Source organism: Trichosurus vulpecula, chromosome 4, assembly GCF_011100635.1.
Source record: "Trichosurus vulpecula isolate mTriVul1 chromosome 4, mTriVul1.pri, whole genome shotgun sequence".
NCBI classification, from domain to species: domain Eukaryota; kingdom Metazoa; phylum Chordata; class Mammalia; order Diprotodontia; family Phalangeridae; genus Trichosurus; species Trichosurus vulpecula.
This window is the reverse complement of record NC_050576.1, coordinates 263,542,217-263,563,939: the sequence shown is the minus strand read 5'-3', so window position 1 is coordinate 263,563,939 and position 21,723 is coordinate 263,542,217. Positions and strand designations below refer to the sequence as shown.

Genomic DNA, 21,723 nt, shown 5'->3' with positions numbered 1-21,723 from the left:
CACAACGGCAAGTGCCATAGTAAGAGGATGGCAAATGGAGGCAGCCAAAGTCAAAATGTAAGACCTTGGTACTCAAATTATTCACTCATCACCACAGCAGCAAGCTGAGATGCATTTATCATATTGAATTAGGTGGCCCAGTACCCAAAGCAATACTCTCCTACCTTCCTGGTAGTCACGGAAGAGGAGAAAAAAAATGTGTGGCTGGGACTTAGAAATTCGTTCACCCTTTGGATGCTACCTTATTCTGAAGCTCCCTCACCTCCTTCCCTTTCTCTCTCATTCAACAGCAAAATCAGCCCTCCGGATACAGTCTAAGAGCTAGCTTACGAATACCAGTCCAAAGGACTGGGCTCATCCTGCTTTTGCCTGTTGCCTTTAGGCATCTTCAGGTTAAGAAAAAGGTTAATGCCCTCATCCAAGCTATTGGTGGCAGCCACAGTAAAACTGCTCTTCCCCCAATTGATGGGAAACCCACACAGAGGTGATAGTTGAATCACAGAAGTGGATAAGATTGCTAAGGTAGAGAAGCATGCCTTACAAGAGAGAAGTGAGTAATGAGAAGAACCTTCTGGGATGCCTGCATTTAATGGATTGGAGGATATTGGGAAGAAAAAAGGAGGTGTCAGAGATAGAAAATGAATTAGGATGACCAGGAATAGTAAAAAGTAAGATGTGAGCAAAAGTTTCAAATGCTATAAAAAGGCACAAAGAAGAAGATTAAGTGAGTGAGTGTGTGTGTGTGTGTGTGTGTGTGTGTGTGTGTGTGTGTGTGTGTTTACACTGGAACCTGTCACTTAAGAGATCAGTGGGCCCCATGTAGAAAGCAGTTTCAGTACATTTCTGAGAATGGACACCAGATTGTAAGGCATTAAGGAAGAAGTGGTTGAGGACGTAGAAATAGTAAAAGCAGGCTACCCTTTCAAGAAGTAACTGTAAAGAGGAGGAGAGAGAAGGCATGGCAAAATTGGACTTCTTTAACTAGGAGAAGGGGAATCCAAGAGAAGGGGAACCCAAATATGTTATATAAGTTGAGGAAAAGAAACAGTAGAAGAGAGATTAAAAATGGAAGGTGAGAGGATGGGGGATAGCGAATGATGGAATATAGCCCTTAAAAGGAGAGGACAGATAGGATCAAATGCACAGGTAGATAGGTAAGTCTTAACAGAGTGGATAGGCACGGGGAAGACATAGAGAGGTTAAATCCAGAAAAGAATAGCTGAGAAAATTCACAAATGTTGACTTTGATTGAAGTAAAGTTCAGGCAACTCATCTGCTGAACAAAAGTGGAAAGAGCATGAAGTTTTGAACAACGAGCTTTTATTCAGCATTTACTATATGATAGATACTATGCTAAGGGCTCAGAAACCAAACCAGCCCTGACTTCTAGATACTATATATATATATGTATATACACACACATCCATGCATATATACATACATGCATATATATATACATGTGTACATATACATATGTACATATACACCTATATGTATGTATGTGCATATGTGCATATATGTGTACATATATATGTGTGTGCACATGTATATATTGCACACATATACTACACACATATGTAATATTAAGGAGACAAAAGGTACACATGTAAGAATATGCATCATCATCATAATCCTCTATTAGCTAGCATTTATATAGCACTTTAAGTTTGCGAAGCTCTTTGCATATTATCTCACTGATCACATAACACCAATGTGAGGCAGGTGTTATTATTAACTCCATTTTACAGATGAGGAAACAGGCTGAGAATGGTTAAATGACCTGCTCAGGGTCACACAGCTCCAAGTGTCCCAGGCAGAAAATGAATTCCTAATAGCTTTTGGAGAGAGTACATTAGCAGCTCTCACGAACGATTTCACGAAGAAGACTACATTTAGCTGAGCAAGAAGAGAATGCATTCCAGGGATGGGGGGAAGCCAATGCAAAAGGATGGAGGTGGGAGATAGAACATTGTTTGTGCTGAATAGTAAGCCAGTAAGGCAGGATGGCTGGATACAAGGAGCAAAGTCAAGTATAAGATAGGAAATGTAAGGAAAGGTCAGATTAGGGAGAGCTTTAAATACCAAAAAGAGGAGGAAAAGAGGAGAGAAGCATATGTAGAGCTTCCTCCGTGAAGAAAACTTGCTATACAATGGCATGAATTTGTAATTCGTAGTCTGGGGTAGAGGCGGTGTGATGGGATTGTGAGTTTGAAATTTGGTTATGTTGACATTAATCCACAGAGTAGACAGGACATTGCTAACAAAAAGTTGAGTATATTAAATCCTCATATGAGAGTATTTTTCAATTTCCTTCACATAGAGTATGGCTATATATGGGAAGGAACAAAACTTGTTTCACAAGCCTTTTAAGAAAATCAGGCTCATTACTTCACCAATGGTTCAAGTGGCCTCTATGGCCTAATCTTCTATAATTGTCAGTATCTATTTGGTAAAAGGGAAGCTAAGTGGCACAGTGCTAGCCTGGAGTCAGGAAGAGTCATCTTCCTGAGTTCAAATCTTGCCTCAGACACTTGACCTTGGGCAGCTCACTTAACCCCGTCTGCCTCAGTTTCCTCATCTGTAAAATGAGTGAGAGAAGGAAATGGCAAACCAAGAAAACCCCAAATGGGGAAACAAAGAATCAGACATGACTGAACAACAACACCTTAATAATAAATATGATGGACATGTCATCCATTAACAAACAGGATTCGCTAATTGGGTCAGATCCTACCTCTAGGACCTGCAACTTTTGTGACCTGGAGCACATCATTTAACCTCCATATGCCTCAGTTTCCTCATCTGTAAATGTTATGGCCTCTCAGGTAGCTTTCTAGATCTGTGATCTTATTATCCCATATAACCAAAGTCATTCAAATATAAATGTGCTACTTCCTAAGTGTAGATTGGAGGCTGGACAATAATCTCCAAGGGCCCTTCCTGTGATTCATCAATCCCCTCTTCCAATGAAGTTCGTAGGAATTTACCCCAGAAAATAAAGATACTAAAGAGTTTAACCCATTTAAAATGGAATTTGAGTGGATTGCTCAGGACCCTTCCCCTTCCCCTTGCTGATTCTTTGGATGTCAGAAGAAAGCCTATAAACTAGAGACAGTAAATGATTTCCTTAAAGAAAATGAGGAGTCAAGTGGAAAATGAGGCCCTAATATTAACTGAGATTTTTAGATTGAGGAAACCAGCTGAAAGTCAGGATAAAAGACTGAACTTGAAAGATAAGACCACAAAGATAAGGTGGCCCATAAAATGTATTTGCTGACAATAGGTTTAAAAAATATAAATGACAGAGCACCATTGTGTTTCCAATCTTTGTGGAATATGTTTGATATAAATAACCACTGAGAATATTCAGGCAGAAGTACCCAGCTATTTGGATGGTTCAAAGTGGGTCAGAGTTCAGGCTTTATGCTATGAACAGAAATCAAAAGGAAATACTTGAATATCTCTACTTTACCAGAACTACGTGACCATATTTTAAGAGTAGATTAAAAAGTGAACTAAAAAGAAACCTCCCTATTTTTTTGTTTCTTTCTCATTATAGGAAAGGCACCAACAAGTTGGAGAATATCCAGAGGAAGATGACCAGTACAGTAAGGAAATTATACTGTATAAGTGTTAGCTTACAAAACAAAATTTTTAGCTTAGAGAAGAGAGGACTTGACAACAACATGAGAGATGGATGTGAAGAGCTATCCTGATTTCTCCTTGGACCCAGAGGATAGAACTAGGAACATGGATACAAATTGAAGAAAGAATTACAGCCACCCAGAAATGGAACATATTGCCTTGGGATATGATGAATTATTCTTGACTTGAAGCTGTCAAGTGAAGACTGGATGATAATTTTTAAGGGTATGCTCAAGAGGAAATTCCTGTATAGGTATTGTTTGAACAAGAGAACTTCTGAGGTCCTTTCTAACTCATGAGCTTGTGTGACTTTCTTTTGTCTTGTTTTAATAGTACAGATCCTTGCACTAGGTATTAGTACAAAGATTTAGAAATTGGCTGCTGAGTAACTGGAGGCTGAAATTTTTCACTTCCCTATTGCCTTAAAGGTTTAACAATTGTACAATGTCTCCAGAGTCAAGTTACAGACTGGTGCAACCTCACAATTAACCTCTCTATTTCGTAAAAATATTTCTCAGAATAAAGAAATCTGCCCCACCCTCTCTTTTCAGGAAACTGGCCCTCAGCCCTTTGCATGGACAGTATGGTGAAAGACACCTGTGGATTTCAGTAACATTACAGGAATATTACAGCTTTTCTGTAAAGACCTAAACTCCCTTCCTAGTCTGCTTGTCTCTCCCCACCCTCAATCCCTCTATTCGTTGCCTTTTTGTTAAAATATTGCCAAAGAAGGTAGCATGTTATCTTGGCATAGGGAAATCATATATCTAGAAATATCTCTATACAAACAGAAGACCTTAATTACCTAAGGGGAGACATTTAAAAGAAACAAAACAAAATTAAGCACAAACACACACATGCACATGCATATAAACAAACTACACATTCTTTCCATGCATGCTCTATCTTCCTAAACTTTCAGGTTCACCACATTCTTGGGCCCAACTTATTAAATTCAGCAACTCAGAGCTTTCTCGGGAGCAGGGAGGAGATTTCTGGGCAGGGAAAAAGAAAGTAGATTATTCCTCCAACACTCATCTGTCTTCTTCAAGACCTAAAGGCTATAGCCTGGGTTCATGTTGTTGTGTTATTGTTCAGTCATTTCAGTCATGTTCAACTCTTCATGACCCCATTTGGGTATTTTTTGATAAAGATGCCAAAGTGGTTTGTATTTCTTCTCCAGCTCTCAGATAATGAAACTGAGGCAAACAGGGTTAAGTGACTTGGCCAGGGTCAAACAACTAGTAAGTGTCCAAGGCCAGATTTGAACTCAGGAAGTTGAGTCTTCCTGACTCCAGGCCCAGTGCTTTATGCCCTTTGGCACCACCTAGCTGTCTGGAAGGCTGGGTTCAAAAGACATAGAATTAGAAGGGACCTAAAAGAGATCTACTCCCACTCTTACTTATTTTAAAGATAAAGAAACTGAGGCCCAGAGAGTTAAAATTAGTTAACCACACAAGTTGGCAGTAGCAAAGCCAGGAATTGAATTCTGGTTTTTAGACTGAAATTTACCAAAGGTAAATTGGTTATTCAAGTAGAAATGGTGGGAACCTTGAATGGAAATGACCATTCCATTTTAGAATCTGTGGGAGAGGAGCAAAATATGTGCTGAAATGTGAACTGGATTTTGGATGAGAAGATTTCCAAACGGTTTAGAGAAAAGAGGCAATATTCCATGGAGTAAAGTTCTTCAAGGGAAGTTAAGACCAGGAGAGTTGAGGAATTTTCCAGAATGAGATTTTCAATACAGAAAGAAAAACACTTTTTATGACAGAGAAGGAGGGAAATTGTTAAGACATAAGGATACAGATGCACATGTAAATCAAACAACATAGATTTTTGAAAGACAAGCAAAGGAAATTGGACAAAGACCATCGGTAAGTATGATCTTTTAATAATGGTGGCAATATTGTACAGGTTCAAAGTTGTTTATAAAATAAAGATCAGGGATAAAGTAAATGGCATGGCAGATGCAAATAGGATATTATTTTATCAATAATGAATTGGGTGCAAGAATCAGAACAAAGAGATGTGGATCAGGAAAAAGACATGGGATGCTTAAGTAGTGAACTAACAACCCAAGTGTTTCTATGTGATGCTAAGCACCACAGAAAAGGCTCTTAGAATGTTGAGTGGACCTTCTTAGTACTTAGGGGATAACAAGAGTCACAATGATATGTGATCTGAAAAAATGGAAAAGGAATTCCATTGGTGAAGTTACAGATCTATAAGCTTATTGGGGTACATGGTCAGATTTCAGGGAGCTCATGAACTTAGAATGAAAAAAATTTTTTTTAATATTTTCACTTTTCTTCCATTATGATTGAAAAGAAAACATTCTTAGAAGCGTTCGTTACCTTCATATAAATTGCCAAAAGGGTTCACAACATGCATAAAAGATTAAGAATCCCTGAATCAGAGACCCTGGGAGGAAGGTAGAGGAAAGTTTGTGGTTCTATGAAATAATGCAATGTCCTTCATATAGGAAGGGGTTAGTGGATAATAGGAAATAGACTTTGAATTGTTTTCCTTCTATGATAATGGACTTGTGTTGCTGCATAATTATTCTTTTCATTCTGTACTTCTTGGTGTGGAACATTTTATACCATTTTATATCATTTTTTAAATTTCAACCAGACCCAGAGCCTGAATTAATGAGTAACTGGAAGAAGATCCAGGACCTGGGCTTCTTTGTTTTCTAGAGTTTCCTCAGGAAACACCCTTACCACTGTCAACAAGGCCAGATTAGACTGACCTAAGGACGTTCTTACCCCTGTTAGCCATTAAAGGATAAGACCCTAACCCCAAGAAAGACTACCTCGCTTAACATTAACTGACCTTTGTCAACATTCTTTACAACCCTATTCCATTAAGGAAAATCCTCTTCTTGTATCATGGTTAAACATACATGGGGGTCATAAAAAAATGAGGTAACACAGGCTTGCTGGGTCTGCTAAAATAATGTATATAAGTTTTCTCATTCCTTTGTTCAGACAGCCAGAGCTTATGCTCTGACTCCTTGTACATACAAGTAAGCTAGCTTAGCTATGCTTTAAGGGTAAATAATAAACAACATGGATTTTTCTATCACCTAGCTTGCTTGCCTCCTTCAACCAAACTTTCAGGTTTAACAGTTATGGTGCCATGAACTTTGGATGGAAATGATGGAAACGGGACAATGCAGCCCAACCTTGCCAACGCTTTGGGCGCCATAGGATTAATTTTTCCTGGAATTTTGACCTTGGTGGGGGTAAGTTGTCTCTCTTCCCAGCTTCCAAAAAGGACTCCCACAAAATTGGTTGAAGTACGAAAATTCCCTTTAAGCTAGCTCTGGGGGAAGGGGTCAAATCTGTGGTAAAACACAAATCTGCGGTCAAAAGCATAAAGATCCCCTGGAAACACTGATTGATCTAGAAAATTAGCTATGGATCAGTCAAAAACTAGAATTAGAAGTCCAACCGTTCCTCCACTCCCTCCACCCTATTCCTCACCCCCTCCCTCCCTTCCTTCCCTTGGAGGCCCGGATCCGGGAGGGAGAAAAACTGCACTTTACTGTTACCTCCTCCCCCTCTGCCTCCCAGTAAAGGCTCTGATCCGGAGGGAGGTAACTCTGTTCTGCTACCATTGCCTTCTCTCTTCCTTTCCTCCCCCTTTCCCCCTTCCCTTAAGGGCTCTGTTGTTTGCCTTCTGCCCTATTCCTGCTTCCTTCACTTAAAGGCTCTGATTATGGGGAGGATAAATGCATTTTATCCTTACTCCTAGCCTTCCCTTACCTGCCCTAGTCCTCCTCCATCTCCCCTTTCCCCCTTCCTAAGGGACAGGATATGGAGTCAGAAAAAAATCGGGAACGCCAAGGCTTCCCCAAAGACCATAGGGGTGCTAATAGCCAACTCCTGAAAGCTTCTAATTCTCTGTTGTTTAAACTCTGAGCTCAGCCTGTATTTGTTCTATATTTATTTTGTTAATTGTCTGTTAATTGTCTGTGTGAGAGAGTGTGCTCTATGTCTATACAGTGTAAAATCTGAAACACAGGTAGCCAGAGAATTCTAAGGCTCCAGTTAGGGAAAGAGACTCATTTTTTTGTAATGCCTGGTCTTGCAGAAAAAAATAGAGCGGAAACATTTTAGCAGATTCTGGAATTGATTATTCATTAAATGTTTGGAAATTGATTGATTGGATTTTGGGAGAGAGAACTCCTGAGTCTGTAAAATCACTCCAGGCGCACACTCTTGCTGAAACACCTCCTCCCAATGCTGATCACTTATCATTCCCCACTCCTTCCCCAAAATTAAGAGGGAATCTTTTCCCTTAGATTTAAGTGCAAAAAGGTTTTTAAGGAGTGAAAAAAAGGTGAAGTTTACTTGAGTTACAATCATTGAGATCTTTCACCATTGTTGTCCTGTCTCTGATCGAGCCAGGGCTGCAGTAAAAGTAAGAGCAGTTAAAACAAACTCCTTTCCTCCCAGATCAGATAAGAAGAGAATGTAGGAGAACTGTAGGGATAACTTAAATCACCTTTCCCCGCCTGGCAAAAGGAGGAGAAGGACAGAAATCCACAGACTGACAGTATACTGACAGTCCTGTGCCCCTGGATACCTTTGTAGCCCATCCTTTTTGGCAAAACTTGGAAATGTCACCTAGGTCCTATGCATTCTGCCCACTCTGTCCCCAGCAGCTGCAAACTGCCCTAGGCTCAGTAACTTCTGCAGTTGTGGGGGAAGGGCGAGGTAGATGGATTTGGACTTTCTGCCTCCCAGAATTGTCACCACCGGGATACCAGCTTCTGCTCTAGGTAACTTCACACTTCTTTGTTCCAATTGCAAAACTGTATTTTAATCTCTGTTTGACCTGTTTCCTGATTTGTAAAGGGAAAATAATAATGATGGTTGTTATGGGATCAAAACATAATGATTGTAAACTGCATAACATAAAGTCTGGTATATGTTAGATACAACATTATTATTATCTCTCTTTAAATTAATGTAATTGTTAACTTTTGAAGTGCTTTTTAAATACCAAAAGTAATAAGCTGAATAATTTCAATATGTGGTAATCTGGAAATCCAATTGATGTCATCTGAAAATTATTGTTTCTATATTTCTAAAATTGCATTGTATTTCTGAAATTCTCTTAGATTGTGAAATTTGAGAAGACCATTGTGTGGTAAGAAATGATATTGTAGCAATTTTAATCTGATTTTGATATATGTGAATTGGGTTTTTGAAGGGATGTGATAAATTTCACAATTTGGAGCTATTATATTTGGTTATAACAAGAAATAATTCATAATATTTAACCATGAGAACAGACTTTCTATGTGAAAAAGTTTTCTATTATGACAATATATCTGATGATTTAAAGTTATAGTTTCAAATGATGAGATGAAAGATCCTCTGTGCATGGAGATTTAAAAATGTGTTCACCTAAATTGATAAATGGGTTGTTTCAAGTTTTAAAATATATAATTATGTTTAGGGCATTGTTACATTTCTAAATTGTGTAATTTGGCAAACGGATGTATCAGCAATATTGAAGAAAAATGTGGTTTTATAAATAATAATCTTTTACAGTGCTAAGTATTGGGCCTTAGAAATTAAAATGTTAGCATTAGTGATTATTAATCCATATTTGATTTGCTCATCCAACTAAGTTATAGTCTGTTTCAAGTTTTAAATACATGATAATTGCTTGTGGTGTACTTATATTTCTAAATTTGTTATATTATGCAACTTGGTTTACATTGCATTACCCATGCTGTTAGAAAAATAATTCCTCTTATAATCCAGATGTTATTAGATTAAGAACTGTGCTGAATTAAGAAATTGAGGTTATTAACTGAAACAAGGGCATTTGAAACCATCTAGTCATGAATTCTTATCAATCTTGTGTGGTTTTCTGTGTAGAGGAATTCCTATGAAGTAAGTTTTTAAAGTCCTGGTAAACTTTGTTATTGTGATAAGGTAAATTTAATTGGGTATGTAATTATAGAAACTAAGTCTCCTCTCCATTATAACACCTTTTTGACTAAGGAACTTTGTAATATCTAGGAATTCTGTGCAATATCTGAGAATGAGAACATTTGGCACCAACTTAGTTAATGAATTCCAGCATTTAAGGGTTAATTTGCTATAAGCAGAAAGAAGGAGATATTTATCATTTTAAAACTTTCTAAATAATTGTCTTCAGGAAAGTTTAGTGAGTGTTCCTTTTAACATCAGGATAAATTTAAACTGTTTTTAAAGAAGGGAAATAATTCTAGAAATGTTTTGAAAAATGTTTTTGTGATTTTAAGCAAGAGTTAGAGCTTATCAATGTGTATGAGACTTAATTCCTAAAGTGTCCCTTTCCTCTAGAATAAGTAAACAGGGGACATAAATCCATCAACCTGTAAGGTTGGTCATTAACCTCTTTGCTTTGTTTAAGCTGGAATGGATTCCAGTAGACACAGTTATGTCAGTAAAGAGTATTAACTTATGAGTTGTCTTGTCTTATGGTTGAAATGTAAAGGAAGACTGAATAATGGGTTTGAGAGATTGGAAAGGTAAATAAAGTTTTGATTGGAAATACAAAAGGCAGATAAAAGGGTTTAGGGACAAATGGGACTTAGCTAAGCCTCTCCTGTCCCAAGAGAGTAGTTTCAGATGGTTTAAGTAAGTTGAGAAAGAGTGTGAGAAAGTATTTTAAAAGACAGAAAAGTTATGTAGCTTTATTTGATAATTATTAGCTCAATGAAATTTGGGACAGTCCTATCTGAAGGATATTTATTTGCTATTTAAGATTCTATGGGACTACAATTTAATGTTGTTTTAAGCTCTGATGACATGAAGCCAGTAGTAGAATGACAGGCATTACAGGCTGAGAATTTTTACAGGTGGATGTCTGTGCCTGGGAAAAAGTTTTGAAGATGACCTTGGACATGGCCTAGGTAGGATCTTCCTGACTCTATTTCCCAATTCTGCTATTTCCTTTCTGAAAAGGAAAATCCTCACCTGATTACTCCTATGCCCTGCTTTCAGCATCTAATGGCTATATGATTGGCTATCAGATATGACTCATGCCTGGAATCAAACAGAGCTAAGGAAGTTCTTTCCTTCTGTTAAGATATATGACATTGTCCCTCTTTTCTTTCATAGCAAATTTATATTATCAAGAAGTTTTGTAGGCACAATGCTAAATCTATTAGGTAATAGATGCATATTGGAATATCTTTGAGTTATTATAATGGGGTGCAGGAATGAATAGCTTACAATTTTAACCTATGTTCATGGCCAAATAAAGATTAAAAGAATATAGAGATAACATCCTCCAAAAGGAGGAAATGATTAGACAAAGTAATAAGGCAAAGATGTAATGATTAGACAAAGTAATAAGGCAAAGATGTAATGTGATAAATGTCTAATAAAAAGAAAGGGGACAGCAAATTTTGGAAAAGGCAATAAGATCAGATTGATTCCTCTAAGAATTATATACAGATGTTTATGATTGGCTCCAAAATTTATCAATCATGGAAATTCAAGCTAATATAAGTGTTTTGGTAATAAGATCTTAAATTAGGATTTTTGCAAAAAAAATTGTGTAAGATAGTGGTACAGGTGAAATTATTTCTCCTTTGTAAAGTATGTGTCTGATAATTTTGAAAGGAAGATGAGTTCAATTTATGGTTGGACCTTCATATTTTAAAGGATTCTTATACCAGGTACAAAACTTAGGTATGGATAGAAACAGCAGATGATATAGAAACTGAAATTTTCTGAAGTTTCAAAAAAAAGGAGAACCAAATTTAGGTGATTGTACTAAGTTATATTAAGTAAGAATTGTCCGAGAATTTCTAGATCTGAACCAGAGACGCAAAACTCTCTTTTACTATCTAGGGACCAGATAACTACAATCAGGCATCTGGAAAAAAAAAGTTCTGCTTTAAATGGACATTGGAAATATGTAACTGGGATTTAAAGTAACTTTGTATACAAATTGTGCAAGTAATTGCTGTAATTAAATCAGAAACACTTTAAGCTTTGTTAAGAATGGCTTGTGGTTTATTTTGTAAATGCCATCAGAGACATGGCATGACTAAAGTTTATGACATTCAACATTGTTAATAATGATTACATCACTTTGTATGGTTCATGTTTAAGTTTTCTTGGTTATCTAATATGTAAATGTAAAATATGTGACATGCAAATTTCCCCTTCTCAATACCAGTCTACTGTGAGCCATCTAAGTGGTCTGGTCTGTACTTAATGTAATTGTGCAGTTTTGTGAATTATGAGAACTTTATTGTATTTGTTTAAACTCAGCTCTGTGTGGCTGGGATATTGAACCATTCATTTCACTGTTTGAACTTAGCCCTGCAAGGCTGGGACCTATGTTGTGCTGTTTTTCTCTCAATTATCAAATCATATGTGTTCTGGGAGCTCCTGTCAGGTCTGACTACTTCTACAGCTGCCAACTTGTGGATATGGACTCCTTGATCCTTCTGTCACATCTGAGGATTGCCCCTGCTCCTAAGTGGACATCTGAGCCCATAGGAGACTTTGCCCTCCAGTTTCAAAGGAGCCTGAAGGGGACAGCATCAGATGCAGGCAACCTTCCCAAGAGCCTGGACCAGAACCTGAACAAAGAACTGCTCTTTCCCTTTCTGAGTCCCTTGCGTTCCCAAGACTGTTTACTTGTACCTTTGGTGTCTTTAGCTTATTTTACTTAGCCGCTCTAGTTTCTCCATTATGCTCCCAACCCTGATGCTCCTTGCAACTTGCTCCCTCTGCTTGTTTACAATTAGTTTACAATTACTGTCCACCTCTGGGGATGTCCAACCACAGAAGAAGAAAAAAAACCTGAATCCACCTAGATAAGGATTTTTAGAACTTCACCCCTGAGGAAGATAGAGGTTTTTCTATACCTTAATTGGTCTTCAGGTGAAACTTTCAGTTTGCCTTTGACCAAAAGGAGGAAATGTGGAACATTTTATACCATTTTATATCATTTTTAATTTTAACCAGACCCAGAGCCTGAATTAATGAGTAACTGGAAGAAGATCCAGGACCTGGGCTTCTTTGTTCTCTAGAGTTTGCTCAGGAAATACCCTTACCACTGTCAACAAGGCCAGATTAGACTGACCTAAGGATGTTCTTACCCCTGTTAGCTATTAAAGGATGAGACCCTAACCCCAAGAAAGACTGCCTTGCTTAATATTAACTGACCTTTGTCAACATTCTTTACAACCCTATTCCACTAAGGAAAATCCTCTTCTTGTATCATGGTTAAACATACATGGGGGTCATAAAAAATGAGGTAACATAGGCTTGCTGGGTCTGCTAAAATAACGTATATACGTTTTCTCATTCCTTTGTTCAGACAGCCAGAGCTTATGCTCTGACTCCTTGTACGTACAAGTAAGCTAACTTAGCTATGCTTTAAGGGTAAATAATAAACAACATGGATTTTTCTATCACCTAGCTTGCTTGCCTCCTTCAACCAAACTTTCAGGTTTAACATTGGTAACCAATGGTTGTTGGTTGGTTGTTGTCTTTCCTTCTTGAAGAGGCCCAAAATAAAATCACTATGCTAGAGTCGAGTTTCAATGTGTCCAATTGTGGCTGATCATATAATAGGAGCTTGGAAAGCTCTACCACAGGTTGGGCACAAATAGTCCTGGTGAACATTTAGGGTGGATGCTCCAAATTTGTGCATCCTATGCTTCCTTTGAGCTGTCTCAATTCTGCTTTGCTCATAGAGCATAGCACCTTCTCTGATGTGGGCACACCATGCTGAATGGTCCTGTGCCAGTGTTTCCCATGTCACACAATCAGTTCCAAAGTCCTTGAGAGAGACCTTGACACCCATATTAGAGATGGTTAGCTGGAGTGAGCTTACAATCTGTAGCCATGTGATAGGAAGAAGGTATTTGTAATATAGAGGAAATGATTGTGGGAGTAGCCCATAATAGCACAATACTTTAATTTAGTTAACTAGTCTTCTCTGAAATTCAGAGAAGCACATAATAGCACACTGCTTTAACTAATTTAGTTAAGTAGCCTTCTCTGAAATTCAGAAAAGCACAGAACTGCATTGCAGGAAAGTACAGAACATTACAATTGGAAGGGAATAAGGCCACTCAGACCACACCTACACAAAGACCTTTTGTCCAATCCCCTACTTCAAGAAAGAATCCTGTGATAATCCCCAACAAGTGATCGTTGAGTCTATGCTTAAATATTCCTAATGAGGAACTGACTGCCTTAAGAGGCAGCTCCTACCACTGCTTGGCAGATAATTGGTGGGACATTTTTCATTATAATGAGCTAACACCTTCCTCTTTAAATCTTCTACCCATTTTCCATAGTTATCTTCTTCTGTGACCAAAGAGAATAAATCTCATTCCCTTCTATGTGATACTTTCACAAATTTATGAAGATATTTCCCTCTTCCTATTTCCCCCTGCCCCTCCATTCCATTTTCCCCTCTCTAGGTTGATTTTCCTACTGATTTTCCTACTTTCTTCAACTCATTCTCAAATGACAGGGAGAGAAGTCAACACAGAGTCCCTATCATGACAGTGGGGTAGAAATGAAAGAAATGTCTGACTTTTATTAATATGAATCTTTGAAAATTTAATCTTTAATCTGAATATGAAAGCTAACAGATTGAAAGAATAGATACTCAAACTTGGCTTATCCACTAAAGGCCATCTGTGCCCATTTAGTCTCTGCTATCTTAAAGTAGAACAGGATGGTTCTGGTCTTTTCATCAGGAAAGCTTAGAAATCCTCTAGAATAGGGTGGCATAATTATATTGAGTTCTAAACAGAAAATTTCATTTTCAAATGCAAGAATGCATAAGAAACCTAAAAAGGTAAACAGTAAAGAGGAATCATGAGATATGATAAGGTCAAAATGTTTATATTCCTACATGGGAAAATGATACTTATAATGCCTAAAACTTTCTTATTATTAGTGTGGTTAGAAGGAGTATACATAGATAGAAAGCAGAGTTGTGAGTTGAATGTGATTGTATGGTATCTAAAAAAATAAAATTCAGAGATAAGAAAGAAGAATACACTGCAAGAGGGCAAAAAGGAGAGGTAGAATGGGATAAATTATCTGACATAAAAGAGGCCTGAAAAAGATTTTATGGTGGTGGGAGAAATTGGGGAAGTGGGGAGGGGAGCACATAAACTTCATTCTTATCAGAGTTGGCTCAAAGGAGAAATAATATACAGGCTCAGTTGGGTGTAGAAATCTATCTTACCATACAGAAAGGTAGGAAAGGAAGAGAATAAGAGAAGGGGCATGGAGCTGATAGAAGGGAGGGCATTTTGGAAAAGATAAAAGTCAGAAGCAAAGCACTTTTGAGAATGGACAGGGTAGAAGGAGAGAAAGAATGGGATAAACAGGGGAGGAAATAGGATGGAGGGAAATACATAGCTGGGTAATCATTATTGTGAAAAAAACAATTTATAGTGAATTTCTCTGATAAAGACTTCATTTCTCAAACATACAGAAAACAGTCAAATTTATAGAAATAAGAGCCATTACTCAATTGAGCAGTTTTTAGACAAAGTAATCAAAGTTATCCATAGTCATATAAAAATGCTCTAAATCACAATTGATGAGAGAAATGCAAATTAAAACAACTCCGATCTACTATATCACACCTGTCAGATTGGCTGACATGACAGAAAAGGAAAATGACAAGTATCAGAGAGGATGTGGGAAAATTAAAACACGAATGTACTATCACTGAAGCTGTGAACTGATCCAACCATTCTGGAGAGCAATTTGGAACTATGCCCAAAGGAGTATAAAACCATGAACACCCTCTGACCAAACAATACCACTATTAGGTCTGTATCTCAAAGAAATTTTAAAAAAAGTAAAAGCAACTATGTGTACAAAAATAGTTACAGCAGCTCTTTTAATGGTGGCAAAAAATTAGAAATTATGGGGAAGTCTATCATTTGAGGAATGGCTGAACAAGTTGTTGTATATGATTGTGATGGAATACTACTGTGCTTTAAGAAATGATGATCAGGATGCTCTCAGAAAAACCTGTAAAGTCTTATGTGAGCTGATGCAAAGTGAAATGAGCAGAACCAAGAGAACATTGTAATCATTTATAGCAACCTTGTATGATGATTTACCAAAAATAACTTTGATATTCTCAGAAATACAATGTTCCAAACAATTCTGTAGGACTTTTGATGAAAGGTGTTATCCATCTCCTAAGAAAGAACTGGTAATGCCCGAATGCAGGTCAAAGATACATTTTCTTTACTTTATTTTTCTTAGGGTTTCTTCATCTGTGTTTTCTTCACAGAATGACTTACATAGAAAGGTGTTTTGCATGACTACACATTTATAACATGTCAAATTGCTTGCCTTCTCAATCATGGAGGGGGAGAATTTGGAACTCATTTAAAAAAAGAATATTGAAATTACTATTTTACATGTAATTGGGAAAACAAAATATCAAAAAGGATTTAAAAAAAGAAATTGAAGCCCAGAGAAGGAAGCAGTTTGCCCAAGGTCACACAACTAGTAAGTAAAAGCTGGGGTTCAAACTCAGTTCCCTGAGACCAAATGTCCTGCTTTTTATCCTAAACCATACTGCCCTGTCTTGGAGACAGCTTATAGTTTTTAACCTACATCCCCATGAGATGGAGAAGCAACATGGTTATAGAAGGGAAGGTACCAAGCTGGGGCTGAGATCTGTATTCATAACCCAGTTCTTCCCTTAATTTTCTGTCTAACTCAAAGTAGATCAATTAACTTTTAGGAACCTCAAAGGAACACAAAATCCTCAATCCTCCTCTGAACTTCCCTATTTCTATCAAAGGTACCAGTTTTCCTTCCTCTCACTGTTGTTTGCAAATATAGTCTTCTTTGACTTGACATTTCTCCTCATCTCACATCTTTAATCACTGACAAACAAACAAACAAACAAAAATATTTAGTAAGTACCTACTATATAACAGGCATTATGCCAAGTACTTTACAAATATCTCATTTGATCCTCATAACACCTCTGGAAGGTAGGTGCTATTATCATCCCCAGTCTACAGATGAAGAAACTGAAAAGAGTGGTTAAATGAATTGTTGAAGGATCACGCAATTATGTCTCTGAGGCTGGATTTGAACTCAAGCCTTCTTTGGTCCAAATCTAACAGTCTATCTATGGTGCCCTAGCTTCCTCTATCCTTAAAGTTCATCACATAGCAAGTGCTTAATAATCTTTGATGATGCAAGGTCATACAGTTAGTAAGTGTAGACCTCTAATCTGAAAGCACATCCTCTGAATAGAGAGCCAACAATATTTTCATTGGACTACATGTTAATTATGTACGAAACACAATATAAATCAAATAACTTCCATATTTTTAAATGAAGCTTCTCAATCTTCACCCCCACTACAGATACATTGACAGGTGCGTGGGGGTGGGGCAAGGAGGACATTGGCTGAAGAATGTTTCCTGGCAAAGGCAGCAGTGAAGAAAGGAACACAGCCCTTTTTCCTTTGAGGGAGTCAGGGCAGGAAGGTGAGCATTTTAGGACTTTATGCATATATTATTCTGAGCCTATATAGGTTCAGGGTGGGGGCAGTGTTAAATATAAATGATACCAAACTAGGAATTCTTCTGACCTTTAACCTATAAAGCTAAGTTCAAAGTGGATAGATATCAGTAGATAGAGCCCTGGGCCTGCAGTCAGGAAGACCCAAATTCAAATCTGGCCTCAGACACTTATAAGCTGTGTAACCCTCTCGCAAGTCATGTTGCCTCCGCTTGCCTCAGTCTCTTCATCTCTAAAATGGAATTAAAGTAGAACCTACTTTCCAAATTTGTTGTGAGGAAAAATGAGATAATATTATCCAAGTGCTTTGTAAACCTTGAAACACTATATAAATGCTAGCCATTATCACTGCAGTTGTTATTGAAGAATCTGGGACATGCTCAGGGCAGCTTTGGTTGTATGCCATATAACAAACCTTAAAGGAAAGGGGAAAAATAAAACACACTAATTCCAGAGTGACTGACAAAGGCAAACTGCCCCTCTCTTATTTTTGTGTGAAAACAAACCTTGACCTTCAGCTCTGTCCTCTGGCCTCTGCCCTAACTGGGTCTGTGTACTCCTCCACTTTTAAATAAGACATTTTCCCATTCCAAATATTGTCAGTTGTCAGAGGGGAAAGAAATAACTTTGAGAAATCCCTAGTCTTAAGATACCTTGAAGTTCATTCTACATTATTTGCACTTTATATTAGATAAAGCTATTGGAAGACTTTCTGGACCTTAATAACAAAATGCTTCATTCCTCAATTATAATAGCAGAAGATAGAGGCTCTACAATTTCTTCAGAGGTGGAAAATTTCAGGCATGGGAAATTCCTCCAAGGATAAAAAGTATTTTTTCTAGAGATGTTCTAGGGAGTTGGCAGTGATAAGTGGAAATTAAATGACTTGTCCATGGTCATGGATTTGAATTTGAGTCCTCCAGATTTTAGTTCCAACACTCTATTTGCTACCTTCCCAACATTACTCCGCCCTCCCATCAACAACCAATCAATTAGTTTTCTTAAGCTCCTACAATACTCTCAGGATTGAAAGACCAAAACCAAATACTCTTTGCCCTGAAGGAGAATCAGGGCTGAGAATTAGAGCTTCACAGTTTATGTGGACAACTTCTTTGGATTATCACAAGTATGTGAAGTAGGTACAAGTATTATCAACCCCATCTTTCAGATAAGAAAACTGAGGCTCATTAAGGGTGACTTGCTCAGGGTCACATGGTTTATGCATGTCTCAGAGTCAGAGCACAAAGGAAGCAGTGAAATGCAGAAGGTCCAAGTCTAGCACTGGAATCGGAAAATCCACATTCATCTCTGACATTTAGCTCCTGTGACTCGATCTCCCTGGGCTTCATTGTTCTCATCTGTAAAATGAGGAGGTTGACCAAGACGGTCTCCAAGCTTCCCTCTACCTGGAAATCTGCAAACTCATATCATTTCACCATGGCCACAAGATGTTTGGCATTGGACAAGTAATTCAGAAGCATAAGTCTCTACAGATTCCAAGGCCAGAGCTCTTTACAGCAAACCAGGGTACTTTTCTGAGAATAGGGTAACTGGGTAAGAGTGTGCTCCAATGAAAAGAGCAATTTCTCTGCAGCCAGAGGAGATGAGTTCAAATTCAACCTTTGACACCTAAGATCTGTGTCAGCTTGGACAAGTTACTTAGTTTCCCGTGTCCTCAGTCCCCTCTTTTGTAAAATAGCAGGGTTGGATAAGAAGATGATCTTTTCCAGATCTGAAATGATGATTTTATAATCCTGAACCCAATTGTTGATGGAAAGAGACATGATCTGGGCTCTGTGAGTTCATTTTGGTTTCTAATGTGACCTGAAATACTTTTTTTGTTTGTTTTTGTTTTGGTCGGTGTTTTAAGCAAAGAAACTCTCTTCCAGATGTGGGAACTGATTAAATATGGAACTCTGGTGTAGTAACCAATTTTGCAAGTGTATTAGCCAATGAAGGAAATGGTTTTCTTTTTTTTTTTCCCTCTCTTCTAATCCTTAGTGGACATTTTCTTTTTGCATTCCCAATAATCCTGAGAAACTCTAAATACCATTAGGGGAAACAAACTACCTGTGAATACTTCTGCTTACTGCGTCTGACTGAGCAAGTCTCATTGAATGAATTACTTTTCTCTAATTATCCCCAAGAGAAAAGGCACAAACAAAATCCCCAAGACTACAGGACAGCCTGTTCTTGGAAAGGGAGAATGAGTATACCAAGATTTCCAGGAATCATTAAAAAATAAATGAAAGCATATGGACAATGGGACTATATTAACTCTGTACTAGCAGAGATTGCATATTATGTCATTTCAGGGAATATTCCATATCATTCCACATGCTTCACTAGCAGCACAAAAGACGTTTTCAGTAAATAATTTTAGTTTTCCTTCCTCCTTCCTTCCTTCCTCCCTCCCTCTTTTCTTTCTTTCTTTTTTATGTCCCTTCTGGTTGCCTTGAATAAAAAAATACAATTGTGTGTTTAATTCTAGATGACTTTCCTTGACCCTTACTCCAGGACTCTTAGCTAGAAGTAGCACAAACTCAAGAGAAAAGTCATCACTTGTCCCGTTCAGAACTAGTGGAGAAAGAAGGTCAGTCCATGTCCTGTCTCCTGGGTATACCCCAGTTCTGAAATGCTCTCCCTCCTCACCTCCCTTTCCTAGGTCCTTTTCCCACTGGCATCACTGAGCTTAAATCTTACATTCAGCAGGAGTCTTTCTTGCCTCCCTCCCTTTCCTTCTTTCCCAGGGGTCTAGTGCCTTCGTCTCTAAGTTCACGGTTCATCTCTATTATATCCTGTATATCTATTTACATGGTACTTCCTCTAGTAGTTTCTGAGCTCCTTAGGACCGGGACTGTTTTTGTCTTTCTTTGCTTTACTGTTAGCACAGCGCTTCGACATAGTGAGTATTTTAATAAATTGTTGACTGACTGGAAGTTGGAGGGGCAGATTTTAGCTCTAGGTAAAGGGCGTGTGGGAGGGGGGGAGGTAAGGTGGTGTAGTGGTAAAGTGTCGGGCCTAGACTCAGAAACTCATCTTCCTGAGTTCAAAGCTGGCCTCAGACACTAGCTGAGTAACCCTGGGCAAGTCACTAAACTCTATTTGCCTCTGTTTCCTCATCTGTAAAATGAGCTGGAGAAGGAAATGGCAAACCACTGAAGTATCTGTGATACGAAAACCCCAAGTGTGGTCATGAGAGTTGTGACGAAAGAAAATACTTCACAACTTTCCGAGATAAGCTAATGTAATGAATGGGCTGCCTCTGGACTTGTAAGGTGGTAGGGTCTCTCTGCTCTTGTTTAATTAACCTCTGCATGCTCCAGCCTTCGGTAAGGATTTCTTGCGTATAACATAAAGGAATTTCTTTTTACTGTATGACTCGGATTACAGATCCTATGCACTTCTTTCTAGCTCGGATATTTGATAACAGATTGTGTGATTTCGGAAAGACCAGCTCAACTGTTCCAACAAGCTCCCCAGCCAGCGGTTTAGCCAAGCTTTGTGCTGCCAACCCGTTACAGGAGACTCACTACTTTTTTTAAACTTTCGGTTTCTTTTCTCGTGTTTCTGCTCGTTTTCTTTCCAAGCACAGTTGCTTTCATGATACTCCGGCATTCTTGCTCCCAAGCCGACCGGAACTCAAGACCGGCATGGGTCGGATCATTTCCCACCCATTCTCATCCCACCTACCACCTCCTTCCCTGCTCTCCCTCCTCTCCTTCCGCACTCCCTAAATCCACCCCCTTTTCCTCCACTCCAGACTTCCAGAGGGACAACCTCCCCTTCCCACCCCCAACCGAACCCCGGCATCCGACAAGGATCTCTAATAAAGCCGAGCTGCCGGCACACTCCACTCTGCCCGCTTCTTCCCCTCCCCCGAACTCAGGGGCCACCGGCCCATCCCGTTGTAATTCCACCTGCGAACTCTCTTTCTCCTAGCCGAGTCCCCCCTTTCTGTTTCTCTTTCTCTATCTCTCTAAATCACTAACAGAAAAGGGAATGGCCCTTCGCTAAAGGCATGTGATATTTCCCACTCGGTTCTGTGTGGACCCAATGTGTTTCCACCCTCACACTCTACTAGAATGAAAAATGACCTACCTGGGTCTAATCTTCCGGCTCGATTCTTGAACTGTGCTGTTAAAAGTCCCTCACAGGAGGAAATCGGAAAAAAAAAAATGAACTAGGCAACCAGAGGCTGCTAACCAACAGACTCCGCCTTTACAACACCATTTAATCTCCAGGGAGAGGTCCTTTTGAAATGGTGCTTTCATAAATCCGGATCCCTTCTCCTTTAAGTGAGGCTGGAGACTTTGCACAGCCCTGCCTCGCTTACCGTCAATTCACTTGAGAGTCAAGATATAACCCTCCTGACATCATTGCTCCTCTTCAAGAAGGAGGGATGGAAAACAATCCCCTCTCCTTTTCACTTCTTCCTTCTGCTTTTATGCTATGTAAAATGACGGAGTTACCTCAATTCCTTTCCTAAGTCTAAGATAAGACTCAGTGT

The 21,723-nt window shown here is 38.5% G+C and overlaps 1 protein-coding gene across 1 annotated transcript in view; it reads right to left on the bottom strand.

Annotated features, from left to right (window-relative positions):
• The window catches only part of PLSCR1 (phospholipid scramblase 1), a 58,888-nt gene extending 37,515 nt beyond the window's left edge, over positions 1–21,373 (bottom strand). Inside the window, exon 1 of the mRNA XM_036753406.1 lies at positions 21,315–21,373. The gene's annotated coding sequence lies outside the window, so the exon portion shown is untranslated. The remainder of the gene's footprint in view (positions 1–21,314) is intronic.
• Between the last annotated feature and the right edge of the window lie 350 nt (positions 21,374–21,723).